The 12500-nt window shown below is 48.3% G+C and overlaps 1 protein-coding gene and 20 non-coding genes across 23 annotated transcripts in view; all 21 read right to left on the bottom strand.

Moving 5' to 3' along the window:
* The window catches only part of LOC127953344 (zinc finger protein 271-like), an 838866-nt gene that overhangs the window by 439976 nt on the left and 386390 nt on the right, over positions 1 to 12500 (bottom strand). The window lies entirely within an intron of this gene.
* On the bottom strand, positions 191 to 272 carry trnal-uag (transfer RNA leucine (anticodon UAG)). Its single transcript has one exon. It is a non-coding gene; the product is annotated as a tRNA-Leu (tRNA).
* On the bottom strand, positions 696 to 777 carry trnal-aag (transfer RNA leucine (anticodon AAG)). The gene has a single exon. It is a non-coding gene; the product is annotated as a tRNA-Leu (tRNA).
* On the bottom strand, positions 1172 to 1253 carry trnal-uag (transfer RNA leucine (anticodon UAG)). The gene has a single exon. It is a non-coding gene; the product is annotated as a tRNA-Leu (tRNA).
* trnal-aag (transfer RNA leucine (anticodon AAG)) lies at positions 1677 to 1758 on the bottom strand. Its single transcript has one exon. It is a non-coding gene; the product is annotated as a tRNA-Leu (tRNA).
* On the bottom strand, positions 2117 to 2198 carry trnal-uag (transfer RNA leucine (anticodon UAG)). Its single transcript has one exon. It is a non-coding gene; the product is annotated as a tRNA-Leu (tRNA).
* On the bottom strand, positions 2622 to 2703 carry trnal-aag (transfer RNA leucine (anticodon AAG)). Its single transcript has one exon. It is a non-coding gene; the product is annotated as a tRNA-Leu (tRNA).
* Positions 3080 to 3161, bottom strand: trnal-uag (transfer RNA leucine (anticodon UAG)). The gene has a single exon. It is a non-coding gene; the product is annotated as a tRNA-Leu (tRNA).
* trnal-aag (transfer RNA leucine (anticodon AAG)) lies at positions 3585 to 3666 on the bottom strand. Its single transcript has one exon. It is a non-coding gene; the product is annotated as a tRNA-Leu (tRNA).
* Positions 4043 to 4124, bottom strand: trnal-uag (transfer RNA leucine (anticodon UAG)). The gene has a single exon. It is a non-coding gene; the product is annotated as a tRNA-Leu (tRNA).
* On the bottom strand, positions 4612 to 4693 carry trnal-aag (transfer RNA leucine (anticodon AAG)). Its single transcript has one exon. It is a non-coding gene; the product is annotated as a tRNA-Leu (tRNA).
* trnal-aag (transfer RNA leucine (anticodon AAG)) lies at positions 6159 to 6240 on the bottom strand. The gene has a single exon. It is a non-coding gene; the product is annotated as a tRNA-Leu (tRNA).
* trnal-uag (transfer RNA leucine (anticodon UAG)) lies at positions 6635 to 6716 on the bottom strand. Its single transcript has one exon. It is a non-coding gene; the product is annotated as a tRNA-Leu (tRNA).
* trnal-aag (transfer RNA leucine (anticodon AAG)) lies at positions 7140 to 7221 on the bottom strand. The gene has a single exon. It is a non-coding gene; the product is annotated as a tRNA-Leu (tRNA).
* On the bottom strand, positions 7598 to 7679 carry trnal-uag (transfer RNA leucine (anticodon UAG)). Its single transcript has one exon. It is a non-coding gene; the product is annotated as a tRNA-Leu (tRNA).
* trnal-aag (transfer RNA leucine (anticodon AAG)) lies at positions 8160 to 8241 on the bottom strand. Its single transcript has one exon. It is a non-coding gene; the product is annotated as a tRNA-Leu (tRNA).
* On the bottom strand, positions 10183 to 10264 carry trnal-uag (transfer RNA leucine (anticodon UAG)). The gene has a single exon. It is a non-coding gene; the product is annotated as a tRNA-Leu (tRNA).
* Positions 10688 to 10769, bottom strand: trnal-aag (transfer RNA leucine (anticodon AAG)). Its single transcript has one exon. It is a non-coding gene; the product is annotated as a tRNA-Leu (tRNA).
* On the bottom strand, positions 11146 to 11227 carry trnal-uag (transfer RNA leucine (anticodon UAG)). Its single transcript has one exon. It is a non-coding gene; the product is annotated as a tRNA-Leu (tRNA).
* trnal-aag (transfer RNA leucine (anticodon AAG)) lies at positions 11715 to 11796 on the bottom strand. Its single transcript has one exon. It is a non-coding gene; the product is annotated as a tRNA-Leu (tRNA).
* trnal-uag (transfer RNA leucine (anticodon UAG)) lies at positions 12191 to 12272 on the bottom strand. The gene has a single exon. It is a non-coding gene; the product is annotated as a tRNA-Leu (tRNA).

Below are 12500 nucleotides of genomic sequence, written 5' to 3'. Positions count from 1 at the left end.
AGCAATGAAACTTTCGGTAGTCACTTAACCACAGAGGAGAACAGTGCCCCGGGAGCAGGACTCAGTCTGACTGCTTTAGCAGAAAGGAGATAGGCTGAGCACCTGGCTGCTGAAAGGCAAAGTGTACTCTCACCACGTTTTCAGAACCTTCATCGAGTACACACAGGGCCTCTGTAATTAAAACCACAGCTGGCAGCGGTGGGATTCGAACCCACGCCCCCAGAGAGACTGGAGCCTAAATCCAGCGCCTTAGACCACTCGGCCACGCTACCAGGTTGATAGTTTCTTTCCATTCCTTTTTCCACCTTCCACCTTCCGGAAATAGAGGCAACGCTACCACACTAAGCCCTTTTCAATGAGTAAAACTGGCTGTTTCCATCCTTTTGCCTACTTATTGCTTTCCACTGTTATTTTTTTCAATGAGTAAAACTGGCTGTTTCCATCCTTTTGCCTACTTATTGCTTTCCACTGTTATTTTATTCAAGCGATTTTTCCTGTTTTGAAGTAACTTCACTGTGATTGTAAACTATTGACGTCCCTGCTTCAACACGGTGCATCTGTAAGGAAGGAGCAGAGGCCGTGACAGGCTTTCAGCACCGACTTGGCTGAATTGCAAGGAATGTAAAAGCGGCTGAATTTGGACGTTCACGCAGCACCACTTTGCGCAGCCACAGCAGTCTTCCAAAAGCATCTACTGGCAGCGGTGGGATTCGATCCCACGCCCCCGAAGAGACTGGAGCCTTAATCCAGCGCCTTGGACCGCTCGGCCACGCTACCCTGCACTCCTGCGCTCTCCGGCTCTCTAAGACCGGTGGAAAGGCCTCCCTGATGCTGACTAGGGCGAAAAGCTGCATTCTAATCCTGTTTTTCGTAAGACAAACCAGATCCCTAGCAGGTTAGGGCTTGCGGCAATGTTGCTGTCACAGCAAGTCTGAGGCGAATTCTGAAGAACAGATCAACACAGGATTGACTAAAATCGTCAGCAATGAAACTTTCGGTAGTCATTTAACCACAGAGGAGAACAGTGCCCCGGGAGCAGGACTCAGTCTGACTGCTTTAGCAGAAAGGAGATAGGCTGAGCACCTGGCCGCTGAAAGGCAAAGTGTACTCTCACCACGTTTTCAGAACCTTCATCGAGTACACACAGGGCCTCTGTAATTAAAACCACAGCTGGCAGCGGTGGGATTCGAACCCACGCCCCCAGAGAGACTGGAGCCTAAATCCAGCGCCTTAGACCACTCGGCCACGCTACCAGGTTGATAGTTTCTTTCCATTCCTTTTTCCACCTTCCACCTTCCGGAAATAGAGGCAACGCTACCACACTAAGCCCTTTTCAATGAGTAAAACTGGCTGTTTCCATCCTTTTGCCTACTTATTGCTTTCCACTGTTATTTTTTTCAATGAGTAAAACTGGCTGTTTCCATCCTTTTGCCTACTTATTGCTTTCCACTGTTATTTTATTCAAGCGATTTTTCCTGTTTTGAAGTAACTTCACTGTGATTGTAAACTATTGACGTCCCTGCTTCAACACGGTGCATCTGTAAGGAAGGAGCAGAGGCCGTGACAGGCTTTCAGCACCGACTTGGCTGAATTGCAAGGAATGTAAAAGCGGCTGAATTTGGACGTTCACGCAGCATCACTTTGAGCAGCCACAGCAGTCTTCCAAAAGCATCTACTGGCAGCGGTGGGATTCGAACCCACGCCCCCGAAGAGACTGGAGCCTTAATCCAGCGCCTTGGACCGCTCGGCCACGCTACCCTGCACTCCTGCGCTCTCCGGCTCGCTAAGACCGGTGGAAAGGCCTCCCTGATGCTGACTAGGGCGAAAAGCTGCATTCTAATCCTGTTTTTGCGGCAATGTTGCTGTCACAGCAAGTCTGAGGCGAATTCTGAAGAACAGATCAACACATGATTGACTAAAATCGTCAGCAATGAAACTTTCGGTAGTCACTTAACCACAGAGGAGAACAGTGCCCCGGGAGCAGGACTCAGTCTGACTGCTTTAGCAGAAAGGAGATAGGCTGAGCACCTGGCCGCTGAAAGGCAAAGTGTACTCTCACCACGTTTTCAGAACCTTCATCGAGTACACACAGGGCCTCTGTAATTAAAACCACAGCTGGCAGCGGTGGGATTCGAACCCACGCCCCCAGAGAGACTGGAGCCTAAATCCAGCGCCTTAGACCACTCGGCCACGCTACCAGGTTGATAGTTTCTTTCCATTCCTTTTTCCACCTTCCACCTTCCGGAAATAGAGGCAATGCTACCACACTAAGCCCTTTTCAATGAGTAAAACTGGCTGTTTCCATCCTTTTGCCTACTTATTGCTTTCCACTGTTATTTTTTTCAATGAGTAAAACTGGCTGTTTCCATCCTTTTGCCTACTTATTGCTTTCCACTGTTATTTTATTCAAGCGATTTTTCCTGTTTTGAAGTAACTTCACTGTGATTGTAAACTATTGACGTCCCTGCTTCAACACGGTGCATCTGTAAGGAAGGAGCAGAGGCCGTGACAGGCTTTCAGCACCGACTTGGCTGAATTGCAAGGAATGTAAAAGCGGCTGAATTTGGACGTTCACGCAGCATCACTTTGCGCAGCCACAGCAGTCTTCCAAAAGCATCTACTGGCAGCGGTGGGATTCGAACCCACGCCCCCGAAGAGACTGGAGCCTTAATCCAGCGCCTTGGACCGCTCGGCCACGCTACACTGCACTCCTGCGCTCTCCGGCTCGCTAAGACCGGTGGAAAGGCCTCCCTGATGCTGACTAGGGCAAAAAGCTGCATTCTAATCCTGTTTTTCGTAAAACAAACCTGATCCCTAGCAGGTTAGGGCTTGCGGCAATGTTGTTGTCACAGCAAGTCTGAGGCGAGTTCTGAAGAACAGATCAACACAGTATTGACTAAAATCGTCAGCAATGACTTAACCACAGAGAACAGTGCCCCGGGAGCAGGACTCAGTCTGACTGCTTTAGCAGAAAGGAGATAGGCTGAGCACCTGGCCGCTGAAAGGCAAAGTGTACTCTCACCACGTTTTCAGAACCTTCATCGAGTACACACAGGGCCTCTGTAATTAAAACCACAGCTGGCAGCGGTGGGATTCGAACCCACGCCCCCAGAGAGACTGGAGCCTAAATCCAGCGCCTTAGACCACTCGGCCACGCTACCAGGTTGATAGTTTCTTTCCATTCCTTTTTCCACCTTCCACCTTCCGGAAATAGAGGCAACGCTACCACACTAAGCCCTTTTCAATGAGTAAAACTGGCTGTTTCCATCCTTTTGCCTACTTATTGCTTTCCACTGTTATTTTTTTCAATGAGTAAAACTGGCTGTTTCCATCCTTTTGCCTACTTATTGCTTTCCACTGTTATTTTATTCAAGCGATTTTTCCTGTTTTGAAGTAACTTCACTGTGATTGTAAACTATTGACGTCCCTGCTTCAACACGGTGCATCTGTAAGGAAGGAGCAGAGGCCGTGACAGGCTTTCAGCACCGACTTGGCTGAATTGCAAGGAATGTAAAAGCGGCTGAATTTGGACGTTCACGCAGCATCACTTTGCGCAGCCACAGCAGTCTTCCAAAAGCATCTACTGGCAGCGGTGGGATTCGAACCCACGCCCCCGAAGAGACTGGAGCCTTAATCCAGCGCCTTGGACCGCTCGGCCACGCTACCCTGCACTCCTGCGCTCTCCGGCTCGCTAAGACCGGTGGAAAGGCCTCCCTGATGCTGACTAGGGCGAAAAGCTGCATTCTAATCCTGTTTTTCGTAAAACAAACCTGATCCCTAGCAGGTTAGGGCTTGCGGCAATGTTGCTGTCACAGCAAGTCTGAGGTGAGTTCTGAAGAACAGATCAACACAGTATTGACTAAAATCGTCAGCAATGACTTAACCACAGAGAACAGTGCCCCGGGAGCAGGACTCAGTCTGACTGCTTTAGCAGAAAGGAGATAGGCTGAGCACCTGGCCGCTGAAAGGCAAAGTGTACTCTCACCACGTTTTCAGAACCTTCATCGAGTACACACAGGGCCTCTGTAATTAAAACCACAGCTGGCAGCGGTGGGATTCGAACCCACGCCCCCAGAGAGACTGGAGCCTAAATCCAGCGCCTTAGACCACTCGGCCACGCTACCAGATTGATAGTTTCTTTCCATTCCTTTTTCCGCCTTCCACCTTCCGGAAATAGAGGCAACGCTATCACACTAACCCCTTTTCAATGAGTAAAACTGGCTGTTTCCATCCTTTTGCCTACTTATTGCTTTCCACTGTTATTTTTTTCAATGAGTAAAACTGGCTGTTTCCATCCTTTTGCCTACTTATTGCTTTCCACTGTTATTTTTTTCAATGAGTAAAACTGGCTGTTTCCATCCTTTTGCCTACTTATTGCTTTCCACTGTTATTTTATTCAAGCGATTTTTCCTGTTTTGAAGTAACTTCACTGTGATTGTAAACTATTGACGTCCCTGCTTCAACACGGTGCATCTGTAAGGAAGGAGCAGAGGCCGTGACAGGCTTTCAGCACCGACTTGGCTGAATTGCAAGGAATGTAAAAGCGGCTGAATTTGGACGTTCACGCAGCATCACTTTGAGCAGCCACAGCAGTCTTCCAAAAGCATCTACTGGCAGAGGTGGGATTCGAACCCACGCCCCCGAAGAGACTGGAGCCTTAATCCAGCGCCTTGGACCGCTCGGCCACGCTACCCTGCACTCCTGCGCTCTCCGGCTCGCTAAGACCGGTGGAAAGGCCTCCCTGATGCTGACTAGGGCGAAAAGCTGCATTCTAATCCTGTTTTTCGTAAAACAAACCTGATCCCTAGCAGGTTAGGGCTTGCGGCAATGTTGCTGTCACAGCAAGTCTGAGGCGAATTCTGAAGAACAGATCAACACAGGATTGACTAAAATCGTCAGCAATGAAACTTTCGGTAGTCACTTAACCACAGAGGAGAACAGTGCCCCGGGAGCAGGACTCAGTCTGACTGCTTTAGCAGAAAGGAGATAGGCTGAGCACCTGGCCGCTGAAAGGCAAAGTGTACTCTCACCACGTTTTCAGAACCTTCATCGAGTACACACAGGGCCTCTGTAATTAAAACCACAGCTGGCAGCAGTGGGATTCGAACCCACGCCCCCAGAGAGACTGGAGCCTAATCCAGCGCCTTAGACCACAAGGCCACGCTACCAGATTGATAGTTTCTTTCCATTCCTTTTTCCGCCTTCCACCTTCCGGAAATAGAGGCAACGCTACCACACTAAGCCCTTTTCAATGAGTAAAACTGGCTGTTTCCATCCTTTTGCCTACTTATTGCTTTCCACTGTTATTTTTTTCAATGAGTAAAACTGGCTGTTTCCATCCTTTTGCCTACTTATTGCTTTCCACTGTTATTTTTTTCAATGAGTAAAACTGGCTGTTTCCATCCTTTTGCCTACTTATTGCTTTCCACTGTTATTTTATTCAAGCGATTTTTCCTGTTTTGAAGTAACTTCACTGTGATTGTAAACTATTGACGTCCTTGCTTCAACACGGTGCATCTGTAAGGAAGGAGCAGAGGCCGTGACAGGCTTTCAGCACCGACTTGGCTGAATTGCAAGGAATGTAAAAGCGGCTGAATTTGGACGTTCACGCAGCATCACTTTGCGCAGCCACAGCAGTCTTCCAAAAGCATCTACTGGCAGCGGTGGGATTCGAACCCACGACCCCGAAGAGACTGGAGCCTTAATCCAGCACCTTGGACCGCTTTCACTTAAAATTTTCACTTAAAATTTTCACTTAAAATTTCCACCTTCCACCTTACGGAAATAGAGGCAACGCTACCACACTAAGCCCTTTTCAATGAGTAAAACTGGCTGTTTCCATCCTTTTGCCTACTTATTGCTTTCCACTGTTATTTTTTTCAATGAGTAAAACTGTCTGTTTCCATCCTTTTGCCTACTTATTGCTTTCCACTGTTATTTTATTCAAGCGATTTTTCCTGTTTTGAAGTAACTTCACTGTGATTGTAAACTATTGACGTCCCTGCTTCAACACGGTGCATCTGTAAGGAAGGAGCAGAGGCCGTGACAGGCTTTCAGCACCGACTTGGCTGAATTGCAAGGAATGTAAAAGCGGCTGAATTTGGACGTTCACGCAGCATCACTTTGCGCAGCCACAGCAGTCTTCCAAAAGCATCTACTGGCAGCGGTGGGATTCGAACCCACGACCCCAAAGAGACTGGAGCCTTAATCCAGCGCCTTGGACCGATTGGCCACGCTACCCTGCACTCCTGCGCTCTCCGGCTCGCTAAGACCGGTGGAAAGGCCTCCCTGATGCTGACTAGGGCGAAAAGCTGCATTCTAATCCTGTTTTTCGTAAAACAAACCTGATCCCTAGCAGGTTAGGGCTTGCGGCAATGTTGCTGTCACAGCAAGTCTGAGGCGAATTCTGAAGAACAGATCAACACAGGATTGACTAAAATCGTCAGCAATGAAACTTTCGGTAGTCACTTAACCACAGAGGAGAACAGTGCCCCGGGAGCAGGACTCAGTCTGACTGCTTTAGCAGAAAGGAGATAGGCTGAGCACCTGGCCGCTGAAAGGCAAAGTGTACTCTCACCACGTTTTCAGAACCTTCATCGAGTACACACAGGGCCTCTGTAATTAAAACCACAGCTGGCAGCGGTGGGATTCGAACCCACGCCCCCAGAGAGACTGGAGCCTAAATCCAGCGCCTTAGACCACTCGGCCACGCTACCAGGTTGATAGTTTCTTTCCATTCCTTTTTCCACCTTCCACCTTCCGGAAATAGAGGCAACGCTACCACACTAAGCCCTTTTCAATGAGTAAAACTGGCTGTTTCCATCCTTTTGCCTACTTATTGCTTTCCACTGTTATTTTTTTCAATGAGTAAAACTGGCTGTTTCCATCCTTTTGCCTACTTATTGCTTTCCACTGTTATTTTATTCAAGCGATTTTTCCTGTTTTGAAGTAACTTCACTGTGATTGTAAACTATTGACGTCCCTGCTTCAACACGGTGCATCTGTAAGGAAGGAGCAGAGGCCGTGACAGGCTTTCAGCACCGACTTGGCTGAATTGCAAGGAATGTAAAAGCGGCTGAATTTGGACGTTCACGCAGCATCACTTTGCGCAGCCACAGCAGTCTTCCAAAAGCATCTACTGGCAGCAGTGGGATTCGAACCCACGCCCCCGAAGAGACTGGAGCCTTAATCCAGCGCCTTGGACCGCTCGGCCACGCTACCCTGCACTCCTGCGCTCTCCGGCTCGCTAAGACCGGTGGAAAGGCCTCCCTGATGCTGACTAGGGCGAAAAGCTGCATTCTAATCCTGTTTTTCGTAAAACAAACCTGATCCCTAGCAGGTTAGGGCTTGCGGCAATGTTGCTGTCACAGCAAGTCTGAGGCGAGTTCTGAAGAACAGATCAACACAGTATTGACTAAAATCGTCAGCAATGACTTAACCACAGAGAACAGTGCCCCGGGAGCAGGACTCAGTCTGACTGCTTTAGCAGAAAGGAGATAGGCTGAGCACCTGGCCGCTGAAAGGCAAAGTGTACTCTCACCACGTTTTCAGAACCTTCATCGAGTACACACAGGGCCTCTGTAATTAAAACCACAGCTGGCAGCGGTGGGATTCGAACCCACGCCCCCAGAGAGACTGGAGCCTAAATCCAGCGCCTTAGACCACTCGGCCACGCTACCAGATTGATAGTTTCTTTCCATTCCTTTTTCCACCTTCCGGAAATAGAGGCAACGCTATCACACTAACCCCTTTTCAATGAGTAAAACTGGCTGTTTCCATCCTTTTGCCTACTTATTGCTTTCCACTGTTATTTTTTTCAATGAGTAAAACTGGCTGTTTCCATCCTTTTGCCTACTTATTGCTTTCCACTGTTATTTTTTTCAATGAGTAAAACTGGCTGTTTCCATCCTTTTGCCTACTTATTGCTTTCCACTGTTATTTTATTCAAGCGATTTTTCCTGTTTTGAAGTAACTTCACTGTGATTGTAAACTATTGACGTCCCTGCTTCAACACGGTGCATCTGTAAGGAAGGAGCAGAGGCCGTGACAGGCTTTCAGCACCGACTTGGCTGAATTGCAAGGAATGTAAAAGCGGCTGAATTTGGACGTTCACGCAGCATCACTTTGAGCAGCCACAGCAGTCTTCCAAAAGCATCTACTGGCAGAGGTGGGATTCGAACCCACGCCCCCGAAGAGACTGGAGCCTTAATCCAGCGCCTTGGACCGCTCGGCCACGCTACCCTGCACTCCTGCGCTCTCCGGCTCGCTAAGACCGGTGGAAAGGCCTCCCTGATGCTGACTAGGGCGAAAAGCTGCATTCTAATCCTGTTTTTCGTAAAACAAACCTGATCCCTAGCAGGTTAGGGCTTGCGGCAATGTTGCTGTCACAGCAAGTCTGAGGCGAATTCTGAAGAACAGATCAACACAGGATTGACTAAAATCGTCAGCAATGAAACTTTCGGTAGTCACTTAACCACAGAGGAGAACAGTGCCCCGGGAGCAGGACTCAGTCTGACTGCTTTAGCAGAAAGGAGATAGGCTGAGCACCTGGCCGCTGAAAGGCAAAGTGTACTCTCACCACGTTTTCAGAACCTTCATCGAGTACACACAGGGCCTCTGTAATTAAAACCACAGCTGGCAGCAGTGGGATTCGAACCCACGCCCCCAGAGAGACTGGAGCCTAATCCAGCGCCTTAGACCACAAGGCCACGCTACCAGATTGATAGTTTCTTTCCATTCCTTTTTCCGCCTTCCACCTTCCGGAAATAGAGGCAACGCTACCACACTAAGCCCTTTTCAATGAGTAAAACTGGCTGTTTCCATCCTTTTGCCTACTTATTGCTTTCCACTGTTATTTTTTTCAATGAGTAAAACTGGCTGTTTCCATCCTTTTGCCTACTTATTGCTTTCCACTGTTATTTTTTTCAATGAGTAAAACTGGCTGTTTCCATCCTTTTGCCTACTTATTGCTTTCCACTGTTATTTTATTCAAGCGATTTTTCCTGTTTTGAAGTAACTTCACTGTGATTGTAAACTATTGACGTCCTTGCTTCAACACGGTGCATCTGTAAGGAAGGAGCAGAGGCCGTGACAGGCTTTCAGCACCGACTTGGCTGAATTGCAAGGAATGTAAAAGCGGCTGAATTTGGACGTTCACGCAGCATCACTTTGCGCAGCCACAGCAGTCTTCCAAAAGCATCTACTGGCAGCGGTGGGATTCGAACCCACGACCCCGAAGAGACTGGAGCCTTAATCCAGCACCTTGGACCGCTTTCACTTAAAATTTTCACTTAAAATTTTCACTTAAAATTTCCACCTTCCACCTTACGGAAATAGAGGCAACGCTACCACACTAAGCCCTTTTCAATGAGTAAAACTGGCTGTTTCCATCCTTTTGCCTACTTATTGCTTTCCACTGTTATTTTTTTCAATGAGTAAAACTGTCTGTTTCCATCCTTTTGCCTACTTATTGCTTTCCACTGTTATTTTATTCAAGCGATTTTTCCTGTTTTGAAGTAACTTCACTGTGATTGTAAACTATTGACGTCCCTGCTTCAACACGGTGCATCTGTAAGGAAGGAGCAGAGGCCGTGACAGGCTTTCAGCACCGACTTGGCTGAATTGCAAGGAATGTAAAAGCGGCTGAATTTGGACGTTCACGCAGCATCACTTTGCGCAGCCACAGCAGTCTTCCAAAAGCATCTACTGGCAGCGGTGGGATTCGAACCCACGACCCCAAAGAGACTGGAGCCTTAATACAGCGCCTTGGACCGATCGGCCACGCTACCCTGCACTCCTGCGCTCTCCGGCTCGCTAAGACCGGTGGAAAGGCCTCCCTGATGCTGACTAGGGCGAAAAGCTGCATTCTAATCCTGTTTTTCGTAAAACAAACCTGATCCCTAGCAGGTTAGGGCTTGCGGCAATGTTGCTGTCACAGCAAGTCTGAGGCGAATTCTGAAGAACAGATCAACACAGGATTGACTAAAATCGTCAGCAATGAAACTTTCGGTAGTCACTTAACCACAGAGGAGAACAGTGCCCCGGGAGCAGGACTCAGTCTGACTGCTTTAGCAGAAAGGAGATAGGCTGAGCACCTGGCCGCTGAAAGGCAAAGTGTACTCTCACCACGTTTTCAGAACCTTCATCGAGTACACACAGGGCCTCTGTAATTAAAACCACAGCTGGCAGCGGTGGGATTCGAACCCACGCCCCCAGAGAGACTGGAGCCTAAATCCAGCGCCTTAGACCACTCGGCCACGCTACCAGGTTGATAGATTCTTTCCATTCCTTTTTCCACCTTCCACCTTCCGGAAATAGAGGCAACGCTACCACACTAAGCCCTTTTCAATGAGTAAAACTGGCTGTTTCCATCCTTTTGCCTACTTATTGCTTTCCACTTTTATTTTTTTCAATGAGTAAAACTGGCTGTTTCCATCCTTTTGCCTACTTATTGCTTTCCACTGTTATTTTATTCAAGCGATTTTTCCTGTTTTGAAGTAACTTCACTGTGATTGTAAACTATTGACGTCCCTGCTTCAACACGGTGCATCTGTAAGGAAGGAGCAGAGGCCGTGACAGGCTTTCAGCACCGACTTGGCTGAATTGCAAGGAATGTAAAAGCGGCTGAATTTGGACGTTCACGCAGCATCACTTTGCGCAGCCACAGCAGTCTTCCAAAAGCATCTACTGGCAGCGGTGGGATTCGAACCCACGCCCCCGAAGAGACTGGAGCCTTAATCCAGCGCCTTGGACCGCTCGGCCACGCTACCCTGCACTCCTGCGCTCTCCGGCTCGCTAAGACCGGTGGAAAGGCCTCCCTGATGCTGACTAGGGCGAAAAGCTGCATTCTAATCCTGTTTTTCGTAAAACAAACCTGATCCCTAGCAGGTTAGGGCTTGCGGCAATGTTGTTGTCACAGCAAGTCTGAGGCGAGTTCTGAAGAACAGATCAACACAGTATTGACTAAAATCGTCAGCAATGACTTAACCACAGAGAACAGTGCCCCGGGAGCAGGACTCAGTCTGACTGCTTTAGCAGAAAGGAGATAGGCTGAGCACCTGGCCGCTGAAAGGCAAAGTGTACTCTCACCACGTTTTCAGAACCTTCATCGAGTACACACAGGGCCTCTGTAATTAAAACCACAGCTGGCAGCGGTGGGATTCGAACCCACGCCCCCAGAGAGACTGGAGCCTAAATCCAGCGCCTTAGACCACTCGGCCACGCTACCAGGTTGATAGTTTCTTTCCATTCCTTTTTCCACCTTCCACCTTCCGGAAATAGAGGCAACGCTACCACACTAAGCCCTTTTCAATGAGTAAAACTGGCTGTTTCCATCCTTTTGCCTACTTATTGCTTTCCACTGTTATTTTTTTCAATGAGTAAAACTGGCTGTTTCCATCCTTTTGCCTACTTATTGCTTTCCACTGTTATTTTTTTCAATGAGTAAAACTGGCTGTTTCCATCCTTTTGCCTACTTATTGCTTTCCACTGTTATTTTATTCAAGCGATTTTTCCTGTTTTGAAGTAACTTCACTGTGATTGTAAACTATTGACGTCCCTGCTTCAACACGGTGCATCTGTAAGGAAGGAGCAGAGGCCGTGACAGGCTTTCAGCACCGACTTGGCTGAATTGCAAGGAATGTAAAAGCGGCTGAATTTGGACGTTCACGCAGCATCACTTTGAGCAGCCACAGCAGTCTTCCAAAAGCATCTACTGGCAGCGGTGGGATTCGAACCCACGCCCCCGAAGAGACTGGAGCCTTAATCCAGCGCCTTGGACCGCTCGGCCACGCTACCCTGCACTCCTGCGCTCTCCGGCTCGCTAAGACCGGTGGAAAGGCCTCCCTGATGCTGACTAGGGCGAAAAGCTGCATTCTAATCCTGTTTTTCGTAAAACAAACCTGATCCCTAGCAGGTTAGGGCTTGCGGCAATGTTGCTGTCACAACAAGTCTGAGGCGAATTCTGAAGAACAGATCAACACAGGATTGACTAAAATCGTCAGCAATGAAACTTTCGGTAGTCACTTAACCACAGAGGAGAACAGTGCCCCGGGAGCAGGACTCAGTCTGACTGCTTTAGCAGAAAGGAGATAGGCTGAGCACCTGGCCGCTGAAAGGCAAAGTGTACTCTCACCACGTTTTCAGAACCTTCATCGAGTACACACAGGGCCTCTGTAATTAAAACCACTGCTGGCAGCGGTGGGATTCGAACCCACGCCCCCAGAGAGACTGGAGCCTAAATCCAGCGCCTTAGACCACAAGGCCACGCTACCAGATTGATAGTTTCTTTCCATTCCTTTTTCCGCCTTCCACCTTCCGGAAATAGATGCAACGCTACCACACTAAGCCCTTTTCAATGAGTAAAACTGGCTGTTTCCATCCTTTTGCCTACTTATTGCTTTCCACTGTTATTTTTTTCAATGAGTAAAACTGGCTGTTTCCATCCTTTTGCCTACTTATTGCTTTCCACTGTTATTTTTTTCAATGAGTAAAACTGTCTG

Source organism: Carassius gibelio, chromosome B3 (genome assembly GCF_023724105.1).
Source record: "Carassius gibelio isolate Cgi1373 ecotype wild population from Czech Republic chromosome B3, carGib1.2-hapl.c, whole genome shotgun sequence".
Lineage (NCBI taxonomy): Eukaryota > Metazoa > Chordata > Actinopteri > Cypriniformes > Cyprinidae > Carassius > Carassius gibelio.
This window is presented reverse-complemented; position numbering and strand designations above follow the sequence as displayed.